This window comes from Nycticebus coucang, chromosome X, assembly GCF_027406575.1.
Source record: "Nycticebus coucang isolate mNycCou1 chromosome X, mNycCou1.pri, whole genome shotgun sequence".
Classification (NCBI taxonomy): Eukaryota; Metazoa; Chordata; class Mammalia; order Primates; family Lorisidae; genus Nycticebus; species Nycticebus coucang.
Window position 1 is genome coordinate 59,703,304 of NC_069804.1, and position 22,884 is coordinate 59,726,187.

Here is a 22,884-nt window from a genome sequence, read left to right on the forward strand (position 1 = left end):
TTACATTGTATCTATAGATCCGTTGGTGGGGGTACTGACATATATTGAACCCTTTAATCCATGAATATCATTCCCCCTGCCATTTATTTAAATGGTCTTTGATTTTTCCTGGCAGTGTTTTGTAAATTACATTATAGAGGTCATACATATGTTTTATTAGATTTATTTTTAGGCATTTGGTGTTTTTTATGTGATGATAAACAGCATTTAAAATTTTTGATGGTTTCATTTGTTGCGAGTATATAGCACTGTTGATTTTTACATATTGACCTTATATTCAGCTATCTTGCTAAGTTCCCTTATTTCTACTATTTTGTAGATTCTTTGGAATTTCTTTTTTTTATAGAGAAGGGATTCTTTTAATATGCAGGTGCTTCAGGCAGAACCAAACTATTTCATCGGTATTCTCCCATCCCACTAGAACTGGTGCTTCTAGAAGGGAATGAGATGAGTCCATCAGTCACCAGTACTGTCATCAGTGTTGCCAGAGAAATCAAGGACAGACATCATGGAATCAGACAACTTGTTGGCAATTGTATCTGTACACTTCTGCATCTTCTTATTCTTCAGGGCAGATGCCAGAGCCTGCCCCTGCTGCAGGGGATCTATCTCCATGATCCTCTGCAACATTGGACGGCGGTCCACTGCACAGACATCCACAGTACTGTTGTTCTTGGGGCAGTAGTCCACCTCGTGTTTAGCCCACCCCACCTAATGATGGTTCGGTTTGGTGCAGTACCCAGTGAGATCTGCAATCTTATACATGGTGTTTTTATTTTCAATGGCATCTGCTATTTTCATCATCAGAGAATGGAGCCTCTTGATCTCCTTTGGGAGTGGGTCTGTGTCACCCAACAGCTCATCAGATTCTCCAGTGGCCAAGCATTCCATGGTGTCTTCATTGGCCTGCTCAGTATCCCCAATGTCAAAGACCTCAGTCATTTCCTTAACAATCTCAGCACTGAGATGGGTGTTCAGAGTGTGGGTAGGTGGTGGTGGTGTGTAGAAACTGATCTTCCCACTCACTTAGTCAGCCAGGACAGCTTTAGATGCCTGCTCCTGACTGAAGAAGCCTCCCTTCTTCTTCTTCCCCAAGCGGTGGGCCACTGCAGTCAGAAAGTACTCAGTGTTCTGGAACCCAGGGATTCCATAATACTTGGAATCTTCTCCAGATTACAGCGTTGCAGGATGGTGTCAACTGGGGTCACAGGATATGTCAGCTTCTGTATGTGGACACAGTTGCGCAGGATGGTACCCACCTCTGAGTTGGGGCCTGGGAAAATGCCTGGAGCATCCAGCAGCCTGAGGAACTTGTCCAGATAGACCCCTTGCATGAATTTGGTGATCTCAGGAACAGCCTCCCACATGGCATGCACGGCTGTGCTTCAGGCTATTGATCAGGCTGCTCTTCCCGACGTTGGGAAGGCCCACAACACCCACATGGATGTGAGTGCACACTTCACCAAGACAGCAATAATTCCCTAGAACCCTCATAAAATTTTCAGCTCCAAAGCAGGCTTTGCTTTTTTTTCTTTCTTTTTTTTTTTTTTTTTTTTTTTTTTACTGTTGGGGATTCATTGAGGGTACAATAAGCCAGGTTACACTAATTACATTTGTTAGGTAAAGTCCCTCTTGCAATCATGTTTGCCCCCAGAAGGTGTGGCACACACCAAGGCCCGACCCCTCTCCCCCCTTCCCTCTCTCTGCTTTTCCTTTCCCCCTCATGACCTTAATTGTCATTAATTGTCCATATATCAAAATTGAGTACATAGGATTCATGCTTCTCCATTCTTTTGATGCCTTACTAAGAACAATGTCTACCACTTCCATCCAGGTTAATACGAAGGATGTAAAGTCTCCATTTTTTTTAATGGCTGAATAGTATTCCATGGTATACATATACCACAGCTTGTTAATCCATTCCCGGGTTGGTGGGCATTTAGGCTGTTTCCACATTTTGGCAATTGTAAATTGAGCTGCAATGAACAGTCTAGTACAAGTGTCCTTATGATAAAAGGATTTCTTTCCTTCTGGGTAGATGCCCAGTAATGGGATTGCAGGATCAAATGGGAGGTCAAGCTTGAGTGCTTTGAGGTTTCTCCATACTTCCTTCCAGAAAGGTTGTACTAGTTTGCAGTCCCACCAGCAGTGTAAAAGTGTTCCCTTCTCTCCACATCCACGCCAGCATCTGCAGTTTTGAGATTTTTGCGACGTGGGCCATTCTCACTGGGGTTAGATGGTATCTCAGGGTTGTTTTGATTTGCATTTCTCTAATAGATAGGGATGATGAACATTTTTTCATGTTTGTTAACCATTCGTCTGTCTTCTTTGGAGAAGGTTCTATTCATGTCTCTTGCCCATTGATATATGGGACTGTTGGCTTTTTCATGTGGATTAATTTGAATTCTCTATAGATCCTAGTTTATCAAGCTTTTGTCTGATTGAAAATATGCAAATATCCTTTCCCATTGTGTAGGTTGTCTCTTTGCTTTGGTTGTTGTCTCCTTGGCTGTACAGAAGCTTTTCAGTTTAATGAAGTACCATTTGTTTATTTTTGTTGTTGTTGCAATTGCCATGGCAGTCTTCTTCATGAAGTCTTCCCCCAGGCCAATATCTTCCAGTGTTTTGCCTATGCTTTCTTTGAGGATTTTTATTGTTTCATGCCTTAAATTTAAGTCCTTTATCCATCTTGAATCAATTTTTGTGAGTGGGGAAAGGTGTGGGCCCAGTTTCAGTCTTTTACATGTGGATATCCAGTTCTCCCAACACCATTTATTGAATAGGGAGTCTTTCCCCCAAGGTAAGTTCTTGTTTGGTTTACCGAAGATTAGGTGGTTGTAAGATGTTAGTTTCATTTCTTGGTTTTCAATTGGACTCCAAGTGTCTATGTCTCTATTTTTGTGCCAGTACCATGCTGTCTTGACCACTATGGCTTTGTAGTACAGACTAAAATCTGGTATGCTGATGCCCCCAGCTTTATTTTTATTACTAAGAACTGCCTTAGCAATACAGGATCTTTCTGGTTCCATACAAAATGCAGAAACATTTTTTCCAAATCTTGAAAGTACGATGTTGGTATTTTGATAGGAATGGCATTGAATAGGTAGATTGCTTTGGAAAGTATAGACATTTTAACAATGTTGATTCTGCCCATCCATGAGCATAGTGTGTTCTTCCATTTGTTAAAATCCTCTGCTATTGCCTTTCTGAGGATTTTGTAATTTTCTTTATAGAGGTCCTTCACCTCCTTCATTAGGTATATTCCTAGGTATTTCATTTTCTTTAAAATTATGGTGAAGGGAGTTGTGTCCTTAATTAGCTTCTCATCTTGACTGTTATTGGCATATATAAAGGCTACTGACTTGTGGATATTGATTTTATATCCTGAAACATTACTGTATTTTTTGATGATTTCTAGGAGTCTTGTGGTCGAGTCTTTGGGATTCTCTAAGTATAAGATCATGTCGTCAGCACAGAGGGAGAGTTTGACCTCCTCTGCTCACATTTGGATTACCTTCATTTCCTTATCTTGCCTAATTGTATTGGCTAGAACTTTCAACACTATGTTGAATAGTAAAGGTGACAGAGGACAACCTTGTCTAGTTCCAGTTTTAAGAGGAAAAGCTTTCAGTTTTACTCCATTCAGTAAAATATTAGCTGTTGGTTTGTCATAGATAGCTTTAATCAGTTTTAGAAATGTGCCACCTATGCCTATACTCTTCAGTTTTCTAATTAGAAAAGGATGCTGGATTTTATCAAATGCTTTTTCTGCATCTATTGAGAGGATCATGTGATCTTTATTTTTGCCTCTGTTAATATGGTGGATATCGTTGATGGGCTTGCTCTTTTGACTTTAGTTGCTTAAAACCAGCCTTGCATCCCTGGGATGAAACCTACTTGATCATGACGTATGACTTATGATGATAAGCTATAATCTATTGGCTAGGATTTTGTTGAGAATTTTTGCATCTATAGTCATGAGTGAGATTGGTCTGAAATTCTCCTTTTTGGTTGGGTGTTTTCCTGGTTTTGGTATCAGGGTAATGTTTGCTTCATAGAATGTGTTGGGGGAAGATTCCTTCTTCCTCGATTTTTTGAAATAATTTCTGCAGTAGAGGAATAAGCTCTTCCTTGAAGGTTTGATAGAATTTTGGTGTGAAGCCATCTGGACCATGGCATTTTTTGGTTGGAAGATTTTTTTATTGTTTATTTAATCTCAGTGCTTGAAATTGGTTTATTCAGGAGCTCTATTTCTTCCTGGCTAAGTCTAGGGAGATGGTGTGATTCCAAATATTGATCCATTTCCTTCACATTGTCAAATTTCTGGACATAGAATTTCTGGTGGTATTCAGAGATGATCTCTTGTATCTCTGTGGGATCAGTTGTTATTTCCCCTTTATCATTGCTTTTTTTTTTTTTATTGTTAGGGCTTCATTGAGGGTACAATAAGCCAGGTTATACTGATTGCAATTGTTAGGTAAAGTCCCTCTTGCAATCATGTCTTGCCCCCATAAAGTGTGACACACGCCAAGGCCACATCCCCCTCCCTCCGTCCCTCTTTCTGCTTTTCCTCCCCCCCATAACCTTAATTGTCATTAATTGTCCTCATATCAAAATTGAGTACATAGGATTCATGCTTCTCCGTTCTTGTGATGCTTTACTAAGAATAATGTCTTCCACTTCCATCCAGGTTAAAATGAAGGATGTAAAGTCTCCATTTTTTTTAATGGCTGAATAGTATTCCATGGTATACATATACCACAGCTTGTTAATCCATTCCTGGGTTGGTGGGCATTTAGGCTGTTTCCACATTTTGGCGATTGTAAATTGAATTGCAATGAACAGTCTAGTACAAGTGTCCTTATGATAAAAGGATTTTTTTCCTTCTGGGTAGATGCCTAGTAATGGGATTGCAGGATCAAATGGGAGGTCTAGCTTGAGTGCTCTGAGGTTTCTCCATACTTCCTTCCAGAAAGGTTGTACTAGTTTGCAGTCCCACCAGCAGTGTAAAAGTGTTCCCTTCTCTCCACATCCACGCCAGCATCTGCATTTTTGAGATTTTGTGATGTGCGCCATTCTCACTTGGGATAGATGATATCTCAGGGTTGTTTTGATTTGAATTTCTCTAATATATAGAAATGATGAACATTTTTTCATGTTTGTTAGCCATTCATCTGTCGTCTTTAGAGAAGGTTCTATTCATGTCTCTTGCCCATTGATATATGGGATTGTTGGCTTTTTTCATGTGGATTAATTTGAGTTCTCTATAGATCCTAGTTATCAAGCTTTTGTCTGATTGAAAATATGCAAATATCCTTTCCCATTGTGTAGGTTGTCTCTTTGCTTTGGTTGTTGTCTCCTTGGCTGTACAGAAGCTTCTCAGTTTAATGAAGTCCCATTTGTTTATTTTTGTTGTTGTTGCAATTGTGATGGCAGTCTTCTTCATGAAGTCTTTCCCCAGGCCAATATCTTCCAGTGTTTTTCCTATGTTTTCTTTGAGGATTTTTATTGTTTCATGCCTTAAATTTAAGTCCTTTATCCATCTTGAATCAATTTTTGTGAGTGGGGAAAGGTGTGGGTCCAGTTTCAGTCTTTTACATGTGGATATCCAGTTCTCCCAACACCATTTATTGAATAGGGAGTCTTTCCCCCAAGGCATGTTCTTGTTTGGTTTATCGAAGATTAGGTGGTTGTAAGATGTTAGTTTCATTTCTTGGTTTTAAATTCGATTCCAAGTGTCTATGTCTCTATCGTTCTGCCAGTACCATGCTGTCTTGACCACTATGGCTTAGTAGTACAGACTAAAATCTGGTATACTGATGCCCCCAGCTTTATTATTATTACTAAGAACTGCTTTAGGTATACGGGGTTTTTTCCATTTCCATACAGAACGCAGAATCATTTTCTCCAAATCTTGAAAGTACGATGTTGGTATTTTGATAGGAATGGCATTGAATAAGTAGATTTCTTTGGGAAGTATAGACATTTTAACAATGCTGATTCTTCCCGTCCATGAGCATGGTATATTCTTCCATTTGTTAATATCCTCTGCTATTTCCTTTCTGAGGATTTCATAGTTTTCTTTATAGAGGTCCCTCACCTTCTTCGTTAGGTATATTCCTAGGTGTTTCATTTTCTTTGAAACTATGGTGAAGGGAGTTGTGTCCTTAATTACCTTTTCATCTTGACTGTTACTGGTGTATACAAAGAATACTGAATTGTGGACATTGATTTTATATCCTGAAACATTACTGTTTTTTTTTGATGACTTCTAGGAGTCTTGTGGTTGAGTCTTTGGGGTTCTCTAAGTATAAGATCATGTCATCAGCAAAGAGGAAGAGTTTGAACTCCTCTGCTCCCATTTGGATGCTGTTTATTTCCTTGTCTTGCCTAATTGTATTGGCTAGAACTTCCAGCACTATGTTAAATAGTAAAGGTGACAGAGGACAACCTTGTCTGGTTCCAGTTCTAAGAGGAAAAGCTTTCAGTTTTACTCCATTCAATAAAATATTAGCTGTGGGTTTGTCATAGATAGCTTCAATCAGTTTTAGAAATGTGCCACCTATGCCTATACTCTTCAGTTTTCTAATTAGAAAAGGATGCTGGATTTTATCAAATACTTTTTCTGCATCTATTGAGAGGATCATGTGGTCTTTATTTTTGCCTCTGTTAATATGGTGGATAACGTTTATGGACTTGCGTATGTTAAACCAGCCTTGCATACCTGGGATGAAGCCTACTTGATCATGATGAATGACTTTTTTGATGATAAGCTGTAATCTATTGGCTAGGATTTTGTTGAGAATTTTTGCATCTTTATTTATGAATGAGATTGGTCTGAAATTCTCCTTTTTGTTTGGGTCTTTTCCTGGTTTTGGTATCAGGGTGATGTTTGCTTCATGGAATGTGTTGGGGAGGATTCCTTCTTCCTCAATTTTTTGGAATAATTTCTGCAGTAGAGGAATAAGCTCTTTCTTGAAGGTTTGATAGAATTCTGGTGTGAAGCCATCTAGACCATGGCATTTTTTGGTTGGAAGATTTATTATTGTTTCTTTCATCTCAGTGCTTGAAATTGGTCTGTTCAGGAGGTCTATTTCTTCCTGGCTAAGTCTAGGGAGAGGGTGTGATTCCAAATATTGATCCATTTCCTTCACATTGTCAAATTTCTGGGCATAGAGTTTCTGGTAGTATTCAGAGATGATCTCTTGTATCTCTGTGGGATCAGTTGTTATTTCCCCTTTATCATTTCTGATTGAGGTTACTAGAGATTTTACTTTTCTATTCCTCGTTAGTCTGGCCAATGGTTTATCTATTTTTTTAATTTTTTCAAAAAACCAACTCTTTGTTTCATTAATTTTCTGAATGATTCTTATGTTTTCAATTTCATTGATCTCTGATTTGATTTTGGATATTTCTATTCTTCTACTGAGTTTAGGGTGAAATTTTTCTTCTTTTTTCAATTCCATAAAATGGCTTGTGAGATTGTTGATGCGTTCTCTTTCTGTTTTTTGAATGAAGGCATCTAAAGCAATGAATTTTCCTCTCAAAACTGCTTTTGCAGTATCCCACAGGTTTTGGTAGCTTGTGTCTTCATTGTTGTTATGCTCAAGGAAGTTAATGATTTCCTGTTTTATTTCTTCCTGCACCCATCTGTTATTCAACAGAAGATTGTTTAATTTCCATGCCTTTGGGTGGGGTCGAGCGTTTTTGTTAGAGTTGAGTTCCACCTTTAGTGCCTTATGGTCGAGAAGATACAAGGTAAAATTTAAATTCCTTTGATTCTGTTGATATTTGTTTTGTGTCCTAGGATATGTTCAATTTTGGAGAATGTTCCATGGGGTGATGAGAAGAATGTATATTCTTTATCTTTGGGATAGAGTGTTCTATATGCGTCTATCAAACACAGTTGTTCTAGGGTCTCATTTAAATCTCTTATATCTTTGTTTAATTTCTGTTTAGAGGATCTGTCCAGCTCTGTAAGAGGAGTGTTAAATTCCCCTGTTATTATGGTATTATCAGATATCATATTGCTCAGACTGAGTGAGGTCAGTTTCAAGAATCTGGGAGCATTTAAATTGGGTGCATAAATATTTAGAATTGAAACATCTTCTTGTTGTATTTTTCCCTTGACCAATATAAAGTGACCATCTTTGTCTTTTTTGACTTTAGTTGCTTTAAATCCACATGAATCTGAAAATAAGATTGCAACTCCTCTTTTCTTCTGAATTCCATTTGCCTGAAAAATTGTCTTCCAACCCTTGACTTGGAGCTTTAATTTGTGTTTTGAGGCCTGGTGTGTTTCTTGCAGACAACAAATGGATGGCTTGTGTTTTTTAATCCAGTCATCCAGTCTATGTCTCTTCAGTGGGGAATTCAAGCCGTTAACATTTATTGAGATAATTGATAAGTGTGGTAGTATTCTTATTTTGTGAGATTCCATTGCTTAGTTTCATCTTTTGCATCAGTGTGGAGTTTAGGTTCTGTCCTTTAATTTCTGAGTTCTTACTTTGCTGCTGATCCATTGTGGTGGTCAGTGTGCAGAACAGGTTGAAGTATTTCCTGTAGAGCTGGTCTTGTTGTGGCAAATTTCCTCAATGTTTGTATATCCTTAAATGATTTGATTTCTCCATCAATTTTAAAGTTTAGCTTAGCAGGGTACAGGATTCTGGGCTAGAAATTGTTCTGTTTAAGTAGATTAAAGGTAGATGACCATTGTCTTCTTGCTTTGAAAGTTTCATTAGAGAAGTCTGCGGTCACTCTGATGGATTTGCCCCTGTAGGTCAACTGGTGCTTACTCCTGGCACCTTGAAGAATCCTTTCTTTTGTCTTGACTTTGGACAGGTTCATCACAATGTGTCTTGGAGAAGCTCGGTTAGAGTTGAGGCGACCTGGGTTCCGATATCCCTCTGAAAGCAGTGTGTCAGAATCTTTGGTGATATTTGGGAAATTTTCTTTTATAATATTCTCTAGTATGGCTTCCATTCCTCTGGGGCATTCTTCTTCCCCTTCTGGGATTCCTATAACTCGTATGTTGGAACGCTTCATAAAGTCCCATAATTCTGACAGTGAACATTCTGCTTTCTCTCTCTTCTTTTCTGCCTCTTTTACTGTCTGAGTTATCTCAAGAACTTTGTCTTCTACCTCTTAAATTCTTTCTTCTGCATGGTCTAACCTGTTGCTGATACTTTCCATTGCATCTTTAAGTTCCCTAATTGACTGTTTCATTTCCTTCAGCTCTGCTATATCCTTTTTATATTCTTCATATGGTTCATCTCTCATTTGATTCTGTTTTTGGATTTCCTTTTGGTTATTTTCCACTTTATTAGCCGTTTCCTTCATTGTTTCCATCATTTTCTTCATTGTTTTAATCATGTGTATTCTAAATTCCCTTTCTGTCATTCCTAACATTTCTTTACTGGTGGAATCCTCTGCAGTAGCTACCTCATGGTCCCTTGGCGGGGTTGTTGTGGACTGGTTCTTCATGTTGCCTGGAGTTTTCTGCTGATTCTTCCTCATAAGTGATTTCTTTTATCTGTTTCCTTGCCCTAATTTTCCTTTCATTTCCTCTTGCTCTTTAAGTTCCCATGCCTGTGGACTAAGGTTTCGATGAGTCCTTTTGTTATAGGCCCAGAAGGATGAGAAGGTTGAAAAGCAAGAAGGGATGAAAGAAAGAAGGAATGAATGAAAAGAAAATAGAGAAAGGAGAGGGGGTGGATAAAAAGAATATTGACAAAAAGAAGACCAGCACAGTAAGATGGAAAGAGAGCAATATAGGTGTACAGTAGGATACTTTGACACAACCTTAAAAAACCCCAACCTCTGGGGGTGCCCAGTTTGGTGGTTCCCTTGAGGTCAGCAACTCTTTGCTAACCTGATCAGACACAAGTACCCCACTTCCACCAAGTAGAGAGGAAAGACAATAATGGTATAAATCAAACCAAAAGAAGCAAACAGAAAACTTTACAGGATAAAATTGAGTGAAAAACCAAATAATAGCTTTAGAAACACTAGCAAAAATGAAGTTCTAGTTTTTGAAAAAGGCAGCAATGGGGAATTGTATTTATACTAGAAAACTGGAGAAAGAAAAGAAAAAATCTGTATGGAAAAGGTTGAAATTGAAAAACAAAACAACAACAACATCAAAATAAACAAAAAACAAAAAAACAAAAAAACAACAACAACCAAAAACAAAGCAATATATATATATCTTGTTGAATATTGTCTGGGCAACAGGTGGTCTTCTAGGGTATGAGATGTTAATTACAATGCTGATACGACTGGAGGCCTCCGCTTATTTCTCAGACCCCACAGGCTAGGCACCGTAAGTATCTCTTCAGCCCTCTTAAAAGGCCCTTTAAGCTTCTAAACTTGCTAAGCAGAAGCTTTCCCAGGAAAGTTCTTGTTACTGGAATCACTGGTGATGTGGCTATCCACTTACCCAGTGTGCCAAAACCAGTCTCACTCTGCCCCTGAGGGTTAAGGCTGTAAGGTTGCTCAGACCCCGCCTTTAGGCTGCTCAGTCACTAGGTTACTAGGTCCCACCCGATCCTTGCTCTGCAACCCCTAGGGCAGACCTTGTTGGGGCAGTTCTCTCACAATGGCTCCCTGCGGCCCACAGCCAAACACTATTAGCTCCGTCCGTCAGGCTCAGCAGCTCTGTCTGGGGTCCCAGACAACGCCCAAAGTTCTCCACACTCCTGCTCAAGCTCTCCCCAAGGCAGTTCAACTGAGTGCCAAGTCCAAAAACACCAAATCAGTTCACAGGTAAGGCCTTTCTGGTTTGCAGTCTCGCTGCTACTGCACTTACAGCTGTCAGCGGGATTAGACCGATCGAACACACGCGATTACTTGCCAGTTTTCCACTGCTTTTGTCCTCCTCTTGGGTTCCAGAAGTCTCTCGCTGACTCCCTGTATCCTCAAAGGGATGATTATAGGCAGATCCCACCAGCCAGAGATGCCTGGAGTCTTATCTCCCCAGACTCACGGTGCCCAGATGCAAGGAAGCTGTTACACGGCCGCCATCTTGCTCTCCACCAGCTATTCTTTGGAATTTCTGTGATCACAGTCTTGTCATCTGTGAATAGAAATAGTTTAAAATAAAAATTTGTTTACACATACCTTTTCCTATATGTGGTTATGCTTTACAATTTTAAAAGGTAAAAGAAAACAGAAAATAGTTTTCTATAAATTCTCTCTAATTATAATGCAATTGATCTTCAGGTTAGATAATGTTTTTTATCTGTGAAACTTTTATCCGTAGACATCAATGAGCAGCAGATTCCTGTTTGGAGTAATAAATGGTCATTATATTATTTGATTTAAACTGGCTTAACCTGATTTTTAATAAGTAATTTGTTAAAATATTTTAGTGTGACAGTGAAACAGGTCTACTTGTACACTTTCTTTCCAATCTGTTCTAATGTACTCTTTGCTTGAGCTCAGATCAAAATGTTTGAAGAAAGAAACTTTATTCTTATATTTCAGTGCATTTTTATGCTTGAGATATGTTCAACATGTTCTACACCTTAGGACCTCTGCAACTCAACATCTCCTGCTTTCGAAGCAAAGTGTGGAGATCATTTGCCAGTATTGAACATGAGAGTACATGTGGGTTTTTTAAAGTACACACATGACTAGCCTTTTCACTCCCTGTGTCCACGTAATGCTGCTTTTGAGAAACTGTACCTTGTTTTAGTCTAATAACAGGCAATGTCTTTTTTTTTTTTTTTTTTAGACAGAGTCTTACTTTGTTGCCCTCTGTAGAGTGCCATAGAAGCATAGCTCACAGCAACCTCAAACTCTTGGGCTCAAGCGATTCTCTTGCCTCAGCTTCCCAAGTAGCTGGGACTACAAGTGCCCACCACAATGCCCAGCTATTTTTAGAGACAGGGTCTCGCTCTTGCTCAGGCTGGTCTCGAACCTGTGAGCTCAAGCAATCCACCGGCCTTGGCCTCCCAGAGTGCTAGGATTACAGGCATGAGCCACCACACCTGGCCTCAGACAATGTTTTTTGACATTTATGAATAACAATAAATATATATTACTGACATAATTAATAAAAAATGTTAAAGGTAAGATCATGGTTTTAAATTTTTAGTTCAAGGCATATTACACACTGAAGGGAACTTCTTTTACTTCCCTAAAAAAACAAATTTTCCTTACGCTCCTCACAAAAATTAACTCAAGATTGATCATAGACCTCAATGTAAAATGCAAAACCATAAAACTCCTAGAAGATAATATAGGAGAAAATGTAGGTGACCTTGGGTATGGCAATGACTTTTTAGATACAATACCAATGGCATGATCCATTAATTAAATAATTGGTAAGCTGGACTTCATTAAGGTTAAAAACGTCTGCTTTATATTTGGCAGGCTGAGACAGAACAATTGCTTAAGCCCAGGAGTCTGAGACCAGCCTGACCAACATAGCAAGACCCCATCCTTAAAAAAAGAGTAAAAGACCTAAACAGACATTTCTACAAAGAAGATATAGGAATGGCAAATATGCATGTGAAAAGATGCTCCACATTATATGTAATTGGGGGAACATAAACTAAAATAACAATGAGATACCACCATATACCTGTTAAAATAGCCAAAATCCAAAACACTGACAATACAAAATGACGATGTGGAGCAATGGGAACTGTTGTCCATTGCTGGTAGGAATGTAAAATGGCACAACTATTTTGGAAGACAGTTTGACAGTTTTTTACAAAATAAAGAACATTCTTACCGTATGATCCAGCAATTGCATTCCTTGGTGTTTACTCAAGTGATCTGCAAACTATGTCCTCAAAAAATCTGCTATGGATGTTTATAGAAGTTTTATTCATAATTGCCCAAACCTGGAAGCAACTAAAATGTCCTTCAGTACGTGAATGGATAAATAAAGTGTGATACATCCAGATAATGAAATATTATTCAGCAATAAAGAAAAATGAGCTATCAGGCCACCAAAAGGCATGGAAGAATCTTAAATACATATTGCTGAATGAAAGAAGGCAATTTGAAAAGGCTACATAATGTATGATTCCTAAATAATGACATTCTGGAATAGGCAAATATAGAGACGGTAAAAAATCAGTGGTTGCCAGGAGTTAGGGAGAGATGAATAGGTGGAGCACAGAGGATTTTTAGGGCAGTGAAACTACTTTGTATGGCACTATAATGGTGGATACATGTAATTGCACATTTGTCCAAAACCATAGAATGTACAGCACCAAGAGTGAACCCTAATGTAAACTATGGATTTGATTGATCATGTGTCAGTATAGGTTTATTGATTGTAACAAATGTACCACTCTGGTGGGGGATGTTGATGACGAGGGAGGCTATGCATGTGGGGGGGGCGGAGGCAAGAAGCACGTTAGAAATCTCTATACTTGGGGAGGGAGGAGGATGGGTGAAGGGAGGGTAATTAATAGGAGCACACTTATGGTGCATTTTATAAGGGTACATGTCAAATCTAATAAGTGTAGAGTATAAATGTCATAACACAATAATTAAGAAAGTGTGGTGAAGGCTATGTTACTAGTTGTTGTATTTCAAATTGTATATAAAACCAGCACATTGTACCCCATAAATGCATTAATGTACACAGCTATGATTTAATAAAAAAAAAAAAAAGAAATCTCTATACTCACCATTCACTTTTTCTATGGACTTAAAACTGCTATAAAAAATAAAGCCTATATTTTTTTTTAAGAGAGAGAAATCTTTTTATCTTCTCTATGCACAGGACTGGTGTAGCCTGATATCAGACATAAAGCCAAATCCTCCAAGTTGCTGAATCACAATGCAGGTTGAATTCACAGGATCTTCAAATCTTTTATATAAAACCAAGGCCACTGATTAGGGGAAAGAGGGGGACCTTAATAATTGGAATAGGAATATCAAGGTTGATTCGGATAGATCTGAGTGCCCTAAACGCCAGCCCTCACTGAGCTTCCTTGGCAGCAAAAGCAGCCCTTTCTCCCCAGTCTAATGGGGCTGGTCCTGCAAGACTTGGGAGATCCTTTAATAATGTGGCTAATCTTTCTCAAGATCTACCTATATTGCCCCTTGCTGCCTCGAGAGGCATTACTGGATTCAGATTCCTGTATGTTCCAGGGGAAGTTGGATCTATGAGAAAGTCAAATCTATGAGAAAGCATGCACACATAAAATATAGCTAATTTGTATTTGGAAAAGCCTCAATCATATGTGTGGAAATCGATTCTATGGATGATAGATGAGGGAGAAAGAAATGTAACTTTAGATTGGGCTAAACTTTTTTATTGTGATAAAATACATAGAACATAAAATTTGCCACTTTAACCATTTGTGAATATACAATTAGATGGCATTAATTGCATTCACCATGCTGTGCAACCATCACTACCACAGTGTCTAGTCCCGAAACTTTTTCATCACCCCAAACTGAAACTCTGTACCCATTAATTAATCATTCTCCTATTTCCCCTCCAGTCCTTGGTGACTTCTAATATAATTTCTGCCTAAATTTTCCTTGTCTAGAAAATTTTATTTAAGTGCTATCATACAATATTGATCCTTTTGTATCTAGATTATTTCACTTAAAAATTTTTCAAGGTTCTTCTGTGTTGTAGCATGTGTCTAAACTTACTCCATTTTATGGCTGAGTAATATTCAAGTATTTGTATATGCCATATTTTGTTTATACATTTATTTGATGATGAATACAGGTTGTTTTCACTTTTTTTTTGGACACAGAGTCTCATTCTGTCACCCTGGGTAGAATGTGTGGAATCATCATAGCTCAATAGAAACCTCAAACTCTTGGGCGCAAGCGATCCTCTTTGCCTCAGCCTTCCAAGTAGCTGGGTCTACAGGCACCTGCCACCACACCTGGCTAGTTTATTATTATTATTATTAGGAGAAATAGGGTCTCACTCTTGCTCAGACTGGTCTTGAACTCCTGAGCTCAAGCAATCCACCCTCCTCGGCCTCTCGGAGTGCTAGGATTATAGGCATGAGCCACTGTGCCCAGTGTGTTTTCATGTTTTGTCTATTGTAAATAATGTTGCTATAAACATTGGTGTATAAGTATCTGCTTAACTTTTTGTTTTCAATTATTTTTGGTGTATTCCTCAGAGTGGAACTAATGTATCATATAGTAATTTTGTTTAGGTTTTTGAGTAACTGCCAAGCTGTGTAACACAATGGATGCTCCAGTTTGCATTCCTACCAGTAATGTACTAGCATTCCAGTTTCTCTCAATTTTTGCCAACATTTGTTATTTTCCTTTTTTTTTTTTTTTGAAACAGAGCTCAAGCTGTTGCCCTGGGTAGAGTGCTGTGGCATCACAGCTCACAGCAACCTCCAACTCCTGGGCTTAAGTGATTCTCTTGCCTCAGCCTCCCAAGTAGCTGGGACTACAGGCACCTGCCACAATGCCTGGCTATTTTTTTTCTTTGGTTGTAGTTGTCGTTGTTTGGCAGGCCTGGGCTAGATTCAAACCCATCAGCTCTGGTATATGTGGCTGGCACCTTAGCTGCTTTAGCTACAGGCACTGAGCCTATTTTCCCTTTAAAAAAAAAAAAATTAGAGTCATCCTAGTGAATATGAAGCGGAATCTCATTATGGCTTTGATTTTGGTTTTCCTGATGGATAATGATATTGAGAATCATTTTATGTGCTTCACGGTCATTTCTATGTCTTCTTTGGAGGAATTTCTATTCAAGTCCTTTGCCTATTTTTCAGTTGGGTTGTTTGTCTTTTTATTGTTGAGTTGTAGTTCTTTATATATTCTGTATAGCAAAATCCTTAGCAGATATACAAGGTTGGACAAATAAGTTTGCAAACTCATCCTGGAAAAAGTACCACATACTTCATTGCTAAATATCATTATGGTCACCTTCAAAGTATTCCCCTTGGCGATCTGGTCACCATGATATTCAACAATGAGGTATGTAGCACTTTCTTCACAATCTGAATTGTCTGACCTCGTGTGATTTGCAAATCTGTTCTCTCTCTTTTTTTTTATTGTTAACTCATAGCTGCGTACATTAGTGCAATCAAGTGGTACAATGTGCTGGTTTCATATACAATCTGAAATATTCTCATCAAACTGTTCAACATAGCCTTCATGGCATTTTCTTAGTTACTGTATGTAGATATTTGTATTCTGCCTTTAGTAAGTTTCGCCTGTACCCATTCTAAGATGCACCGTAGGTGTGGCCCCACCCACTAACCTCCCTCCACTAACCTTCCCACCCCCTTCCCTTTCCTTGGCCCTTTCCTCATAGTCTTGTGCTGTAGTTGGGTTATAGCCTTCATGTGAAAGCTATAATTTAGCTTCATAGTAGGGCTGAGTACATTGGATACTTTTTCTTCCATTCCTGAGATACTTTGCTAAAAAGAATATGTTCCTGCTCCATCCATGTAAACATGAAAGAGGTAAAGTCTCCATCTTTCTTTAAGGCTGCATAATATTCCATGGTATACATGTACCACAATTTGCTAGTCCATTCGTGGGTCGATGGGCACCTGGGCTTCTTCCAGGACTTAGCAATTATGAATTGGGCTGCAATAAACATTCTGGTACAGATGTCTTTGTTATATTGTGATTTTTGGTCTTCTGGGTATAAACCTAGTAAAGGAATTATAAGATCGAATGGCAGGTCTATTTTTAGGTCTCTAAGTATTCTCTAAACATCCTTCCAGAAGGAACGTATTAGTGTGCATTCCCACCAGCAGTGTAGAAGTGTGCCCTTTTCTCCATATCCACAACATCTCTGGTTTTGGGATTTTGTTATGTGGGCTACTCTTTCTGGGGTTAGGTGATATCTCAAAGTAGTTTTGATTTGCATTTCTCTGATGATTAAGGATGATGAGCTTTTTTTCATGTGTTTGTAGATCGTGCGTCTGTCTTCTTTAGAGAAGTTTCTCTTCAAGTCCCTTGCCCACCCTGAGATGGGATCACGTGTTCTTTTCTTGCTAATACGTTTGAGTTCTCTGTGGATTCTGGTTATTAGACCTTTATGGGAGGTATAACCTGCAAATATTTTCTCCTATTCTGAGGACTGTCTGCTTGCTTTACTTACTATGTTCTTGGCTGTGCAGAAGCTTTTTAGTTTGATCAGGTCCCAGTAGTGTATTTTTGATACTGCTTCAATTGCCTGGGGAGTCTTCGTCATAAAATATTTACCCAAGTCGATTCCTTCAAATCCTTCAAATATGTTCTCTTATAGCAGTGTTTTTCAACCTTTTTTTAATCTCACGGCACACTTAAATCTATAGTTAAACTTTCATGGCTCACTTAAATTATGTTGATCAAAAAAAGTAAAAATAAGAATATACTTAAAAGTGTTTTGAACGTCTTTCAAAAATAATTTAATTAATGATCTTTAGAAATTTTTGTGATATAGTGGTTGAAAAACATTGTCTTATAGGTTGTCTTTTTCACTTTCTTGATAATGTCCTTTGATGTACAAAAATATTAATTTTTGTTTTGTTTTGTGTTTGAGACAAAAATCTCACTCAGTTGCCTCAGGCTAGAGTGCCATGGCATCAGCCTAGCTCCTGTATTCAAGCCATCCTCCTGCCTCAGCCTCCCATAGCTGGGACTACAAGATGTCTGCCACAAATACCTGGCTAATTTTTCTATTTTAAGTAGTTTTGCTCTTGTTCAGGCCAGTTTTCAACTCCTGAGCTCAAGGAATCCTCTTGCCTTAGCCTCCCAGAGTGCCAAAAATCTTAATTTGGATGAAGTTCAATTTATCTGCCTTTTCATTGTTGCTGGTGTTTGCAGTGTCATATCTCGGAATCTATTACCAAATCATAAGTCATAAGATTAACCCTTATGTTTTATTTTAAGAGTTTTATGATTTTTAGCTCTTAAATTTAGGTCATTGATCCATTTTAAGTTGATGGTATATGGTGTGGGGTAAAATTTTTCCCTCATTGAATGGGACTTGGCACTTTTGTCAAAAATCAATTGGCCAATTTACTTTTTTTTTTTTTTAAGTTTGTTTGGCTATTCATGGCCCCTTGCAATTTTATATGAATTTGAGGAATTTCCATTTCTGAAAAAAAATGCTGTTGGAATTTTCATAGGAATGGTGTTGAATCTGTAGATTGCTTTGACTCGTATTAACATCTTAACATTAATAAGTCTTCCAATCCACAAACCTAGGATGTCTTTCCATCTCTTTAGGACTTCTTTAATTTCTTTCAGCAATATTTTAAATTTTTCAGTATACAAATATTTCTTTTTACTTTAATTTATTGTTAGTTTATTCTTTTAGATGCTACTGTAAATGAAATTGCTTTCTTAATTTCATTTTGGATTGTTCATTGCTAGTGTATAAAATCACAACTAATTTTTATGTTGATCTTGCACCCTGCAGTTTTGCTGAATTTATTAGCTCTATGTCTTTTCTACAACTGAAGTACCTTTTCAGCATCAATTAAGGTGATCATGTGGTTTTCTCCTTGGTTCTATTAATGTGATCTATTACCTTGATAAGTTTTCTTATATTGAACCATTATTGCATTCCTAACATAATCTCACTTGGCTATGATGTAAAATACTTTTACTATGGTGTTGGATTTATTTTGCTAGTGGGGGGATTTTGCATCTATATTTGTATGGGATATGTATCTGTAATTATCTTTTCTTACAACATCTTTATCTGGTTTTGGGCCAAAGTTTTCAATATGGGTAAAGTCATCAGAAATCCTGCATACACTTTGTTAGCTCAAGTAACCAGGAGTTTTGATTGACTAAAATCTAGACTCAACAGTATCCTGTATTAGATGAGGTTAAGATGTCAAATTCTATGGTACAGAGGAATTCAAATGTTTAGGGCAATGAGACTGTTGGAAGTGATTAATCATGTGTAACCCATTCAAATAACCCTCTAACACCCTTGAACATTCCTCTTACAAGGGCTTTGAGAAATATATTATGAAGTGTGGCAGAAACTAGCTAGGTGGTCATTGACCCTATTTCCTCTTCCTCCTGGAGACAAATTCAAACTACATTTTTCAGTGTCTCTTGCAATTGAGTCTGCTCACTGTCTGACTTCTAGCTAATGGAATGTGAGCAGAAGTGATGTGTGCTACATTAAGGCTTAGCTCATAAAAACCTCCCGTATGGTCTTTTCCTTTTTTGGCTAGCAGAGATGAAGATGACAACAGTACAACGATGACCATGTTTTAAAGATAGTATATTTTCTGGACAAAAGGTGCCTAGGCCCCTGAATCATCACTTACAAGAGGGAGACCAACTATTAATATCTGTTTTGGAATACTGGAAACCTAGAATACCTGTTTTGAAATACTGATCCTGGAAACAGGATCATTTTTCTGTTCCCCAAGCTAGCTTTACCTTAACTAATACACAAATGAGCACCAGCATTATTATAAAGCATTGCAATGGTTTATTTCTGTAGGTGGGGGTCATGGTGAGAAATCATGAATGGGCTCTCTGATTTCAATGGAGATGATAGCATTGCCTCTAGAGACAAGTTGGGTCTGGTTCCTATAATGGACAGGAAGCAGAACCGTACCAGTAATCAGAATAGTTTGACCTCTGGAGATTTGTAATAGTGGTTTCCATTGGACCAAAATAGATGGACAGTCTAATAAAGTCCTACTTGTTATGTAACAAAAAAACTTGTATTCTGGCAAATAGAGGGAGGCCTGATCTAGTCCCCAAAAGTGTACAGTCCAAGACTCTCCCCTAGTTCACAGACCAGAGCTCCCTAAATGAAGTAGAGAGTCCATTTGAAGAAGGATCTTGCTATACTTTTCACAAGTGTGTATGCTGAAATCCCCCTCCCTGCATTCGCTATAGGGACCTATGGGTAAGTGTACATTGGGATTAAGGAACTATCCAGGCTTTTAAAAATAGATTTGATATTTTTCCTGAGTTAACTTCAATCCCTGGTGATCCAAATTGTCACTGTGGTGCACTAGAGTGGGATCAGGTCATACATGAAGTTTCAATCTGAGTTTTTCTTATATTAGGCTTAGGAGAAATCCTGTGGTGATTTCTTCAGTTCCTGGATACATTATTGGAATACATACAGTATAGATGGCATAAAGACAGGAGGACTATGGCAGAAGAAAAAATTAGTGAATGGAAATATCAGATTGAAGACCTTCTGGAAATCAACAAGAAACAATAGCTATAAATAACTTTTTTCCCACATTTCTCACATTTCTTGATTCCTCGGTTACATAAAAAGCAGCCAAAAGAATATTTGGCTGCAGGAGTTAGAGTTCCAAAAGAATATTTTTTAAGACTAAGGAAATGAAGGATAAAATTAGAAATGTCAATATTGTGATAATAGGAGTCCCAGAAGCATAGAAAAATAAAAATGGAAAAATGGATCTATTTTGTGAATGCCTGAGCATAGGACTCCAAGTGATCTGTGCAAGCTGAGCTGCATGGCGACCTGTGTGTTAACTCTTCCATTAAGCCATGAAGTTATCTGTGTGCAGCAGCACTCTACCACCAAATAGACTAGGTTTATACAATCAGGTCTAGAAGACAGAAATAAGCTGCCTGAGCAGGTACACCTGCTCCTTTCTTACCCACACCTAGGGCCTCATGTGACCAGGTGACTAAGAGATATAATATTCAAGCTTGGTTTACAGATGGTTCTGCATGATATGCCAGTACCTGCTGGACGTGGCTAGCTGTAGTGTTACAGCCCCACTTAGGGTTGATCTCAAAGGGAAATTCTCTGCAGTAAGAAAACTGGTCACAGAGATGTTCAGAGGTATACATAGATCTCCACCAATTCTTGAGTTGCTAATTATTTGGCTACGTGGTCAGGCACTTGAGAAGAACAGGATTGAAATTTTGTTGGTAAGGTCTGAGGAAGAGGCATATGGATGTCCCTCTTGGAATGAGCACAGAATGTGAGGGTACTCGTGTCCTACATAAATAAACACCAAAGAGAATCCACTGTGGAGAATCCACTTTTTTTCCTTCCACACCCACACTCCCAACTGTGGAGGATCTTAGGTAGATAGGTAGGTATCCTGTTCTGTAGATGCCAGTTTACCTCTATTTTGTCTGCTTTTTCTTGGCCCAATGGATTCCTGAACAAAATGGCTATGGTGATAGGCATGGAAGTTATGCTTCAGGCCCTGCAACATGGTCTTCCACCAAGACCAATGTGATTATAAGCCATGGCTGAGTGCACAACCTGCCAACAGAAGGGAAACACCAAGCCCCTTTATAGAACTATTTCTTGGTGGCAACTGATTACAGACTAGGACAAAATGAAAAGCCATTAGACCTCCTCCCCCCCCAACCAAGTGCTACTGCCAGGAAGAGACGAAAACTGCTCAGCTATAATGTGCTACCTTTCAAAAAAAAGGAAGGAAGGTACAGAAGGTAGAACCAAGAGCCCAGAGCCATGGAGAATTAATCCTGGGCCTTGAAATCTAAACAAGGAACTTCCATTTTCCCAGCTGAATTTCAGAATTGTTATAGACTAGTGATACCCATTTCCCTTGTTTTGAACTAGAATATCTGTAGTAGTTATCCTATGCTGTTCCACCATTGTATAATATGTTGCATGTGTTGGGGACAGATAACTTGCCTCTTAGGTTCCACAAATTTAAAGATAGAGAAAAATAGTACTTGAGGAGCCATACTTAAGGAATACACTTGAGGAGCCTTGTTCACACATGGACTTGATTTTTTTTTTTTTTGCAGTTTTTTTTTTTTTGACTGGGGCTGGGTTTGAACCCGCCATCTCTGGTATACGGGGCCAGTGCCCTACTCCTCTGAGACACAGGTGCCACCCAGGACTGGATTTATATGATATTTATATGATGCTGAATTGGATGAGACTTTTAAAGACCTTGGGAAAGAGCGAAAGTATTTTATATATGGAAGGGATGTGAATCATCAAGGACCAGAGGGTGGACTATAGTAGTTAGCCTCCAGGATGGCCCCCAGTGATCCCCACATGCTGGCATTCATACCACTGTGTAATTCCTTCTCCTTGAGTGTGGCCTAGTAGGTATCCTTATTGACTTCTTAGAAAGCCACAGGGGTATGAGTGACTTATGTCTAATGAATAGAATATTGCAAAAATGATGGGATGGCACTTCTGAAATTAGATTATAAAGATTATGACTCTGTCTTGCATATAGGCATTTTCTCATTCTGTCTTCGGCTTATCTCAATTGCTCTGATGAAGCAAACTGCCATGTTGTGAGCTGCCCTATGAAGAGGTCCACATCGTGGGTGACCCCAGCCAACAGCCAGAAAGAAACTGAAGTATTTGGGCCAACAACCCCATAAAACTGAATTCTGCCAACAGCCACATGAGTGAGTTTGAAAACAGATCCTTTCCCAGTAGGGCTTGGAGATCACTGTAGCCCCAGCTGACACTTTGTCTGCAGGCTGAGAAAGACCCAGAAATAGAAACTCGGCTAAGTTGTACCTAGATTCCTAAACTACAGGAGCCATGAGATAAATGTTTTAGGCCCCTAGGCTGATGAGGTAATGTGTGAGGCAGCAATACATAATTAACACAGACAGGCATGGTTATGCACAATCTAAGCAATATGAACTTCTACCTACCAAGGCCAATCTGGCTATAGCACTGCTGAGTTCCCAACCTACCAACAGCAGAGATCAACATGGAGCCCCCAGTATGAAGTATTACCTGGCAGGCTGATTACTTTGCATCTCTTCTGTCCAGCACAGGCCTTAAGTGCACAGAGACTTGGTGAAAATACCAGCTCTGCCAGGCTGACATGCCTGGACCATGCCTATTCTTCTAGGCGTCTGTTTTCTGTGTGTCTGTCTGGGACTTTTTATCTCACGTAAGGCTTGGCTGCACAAGGGGCTACTCCTTTCCCTTTCCTAGATTACGAGTGCTCCAGT

The 22,884-nt window shown here is 38.8% G+C and overlaps 1 pseudogene; it reads right to left on the minus strand.

Annotated features, from left to right (window-relative positions):
- Positions 1-456: 456 nt before the first annotated feature.
- On the minus strand, positions 457-21,137 carry LOC128576824 (guanine nucleotide-binding protein-like 3-like protein; annotated as a pseudogene).
- Positions 21,138-22,884: the final 1,747 nt, after the last annotated feature.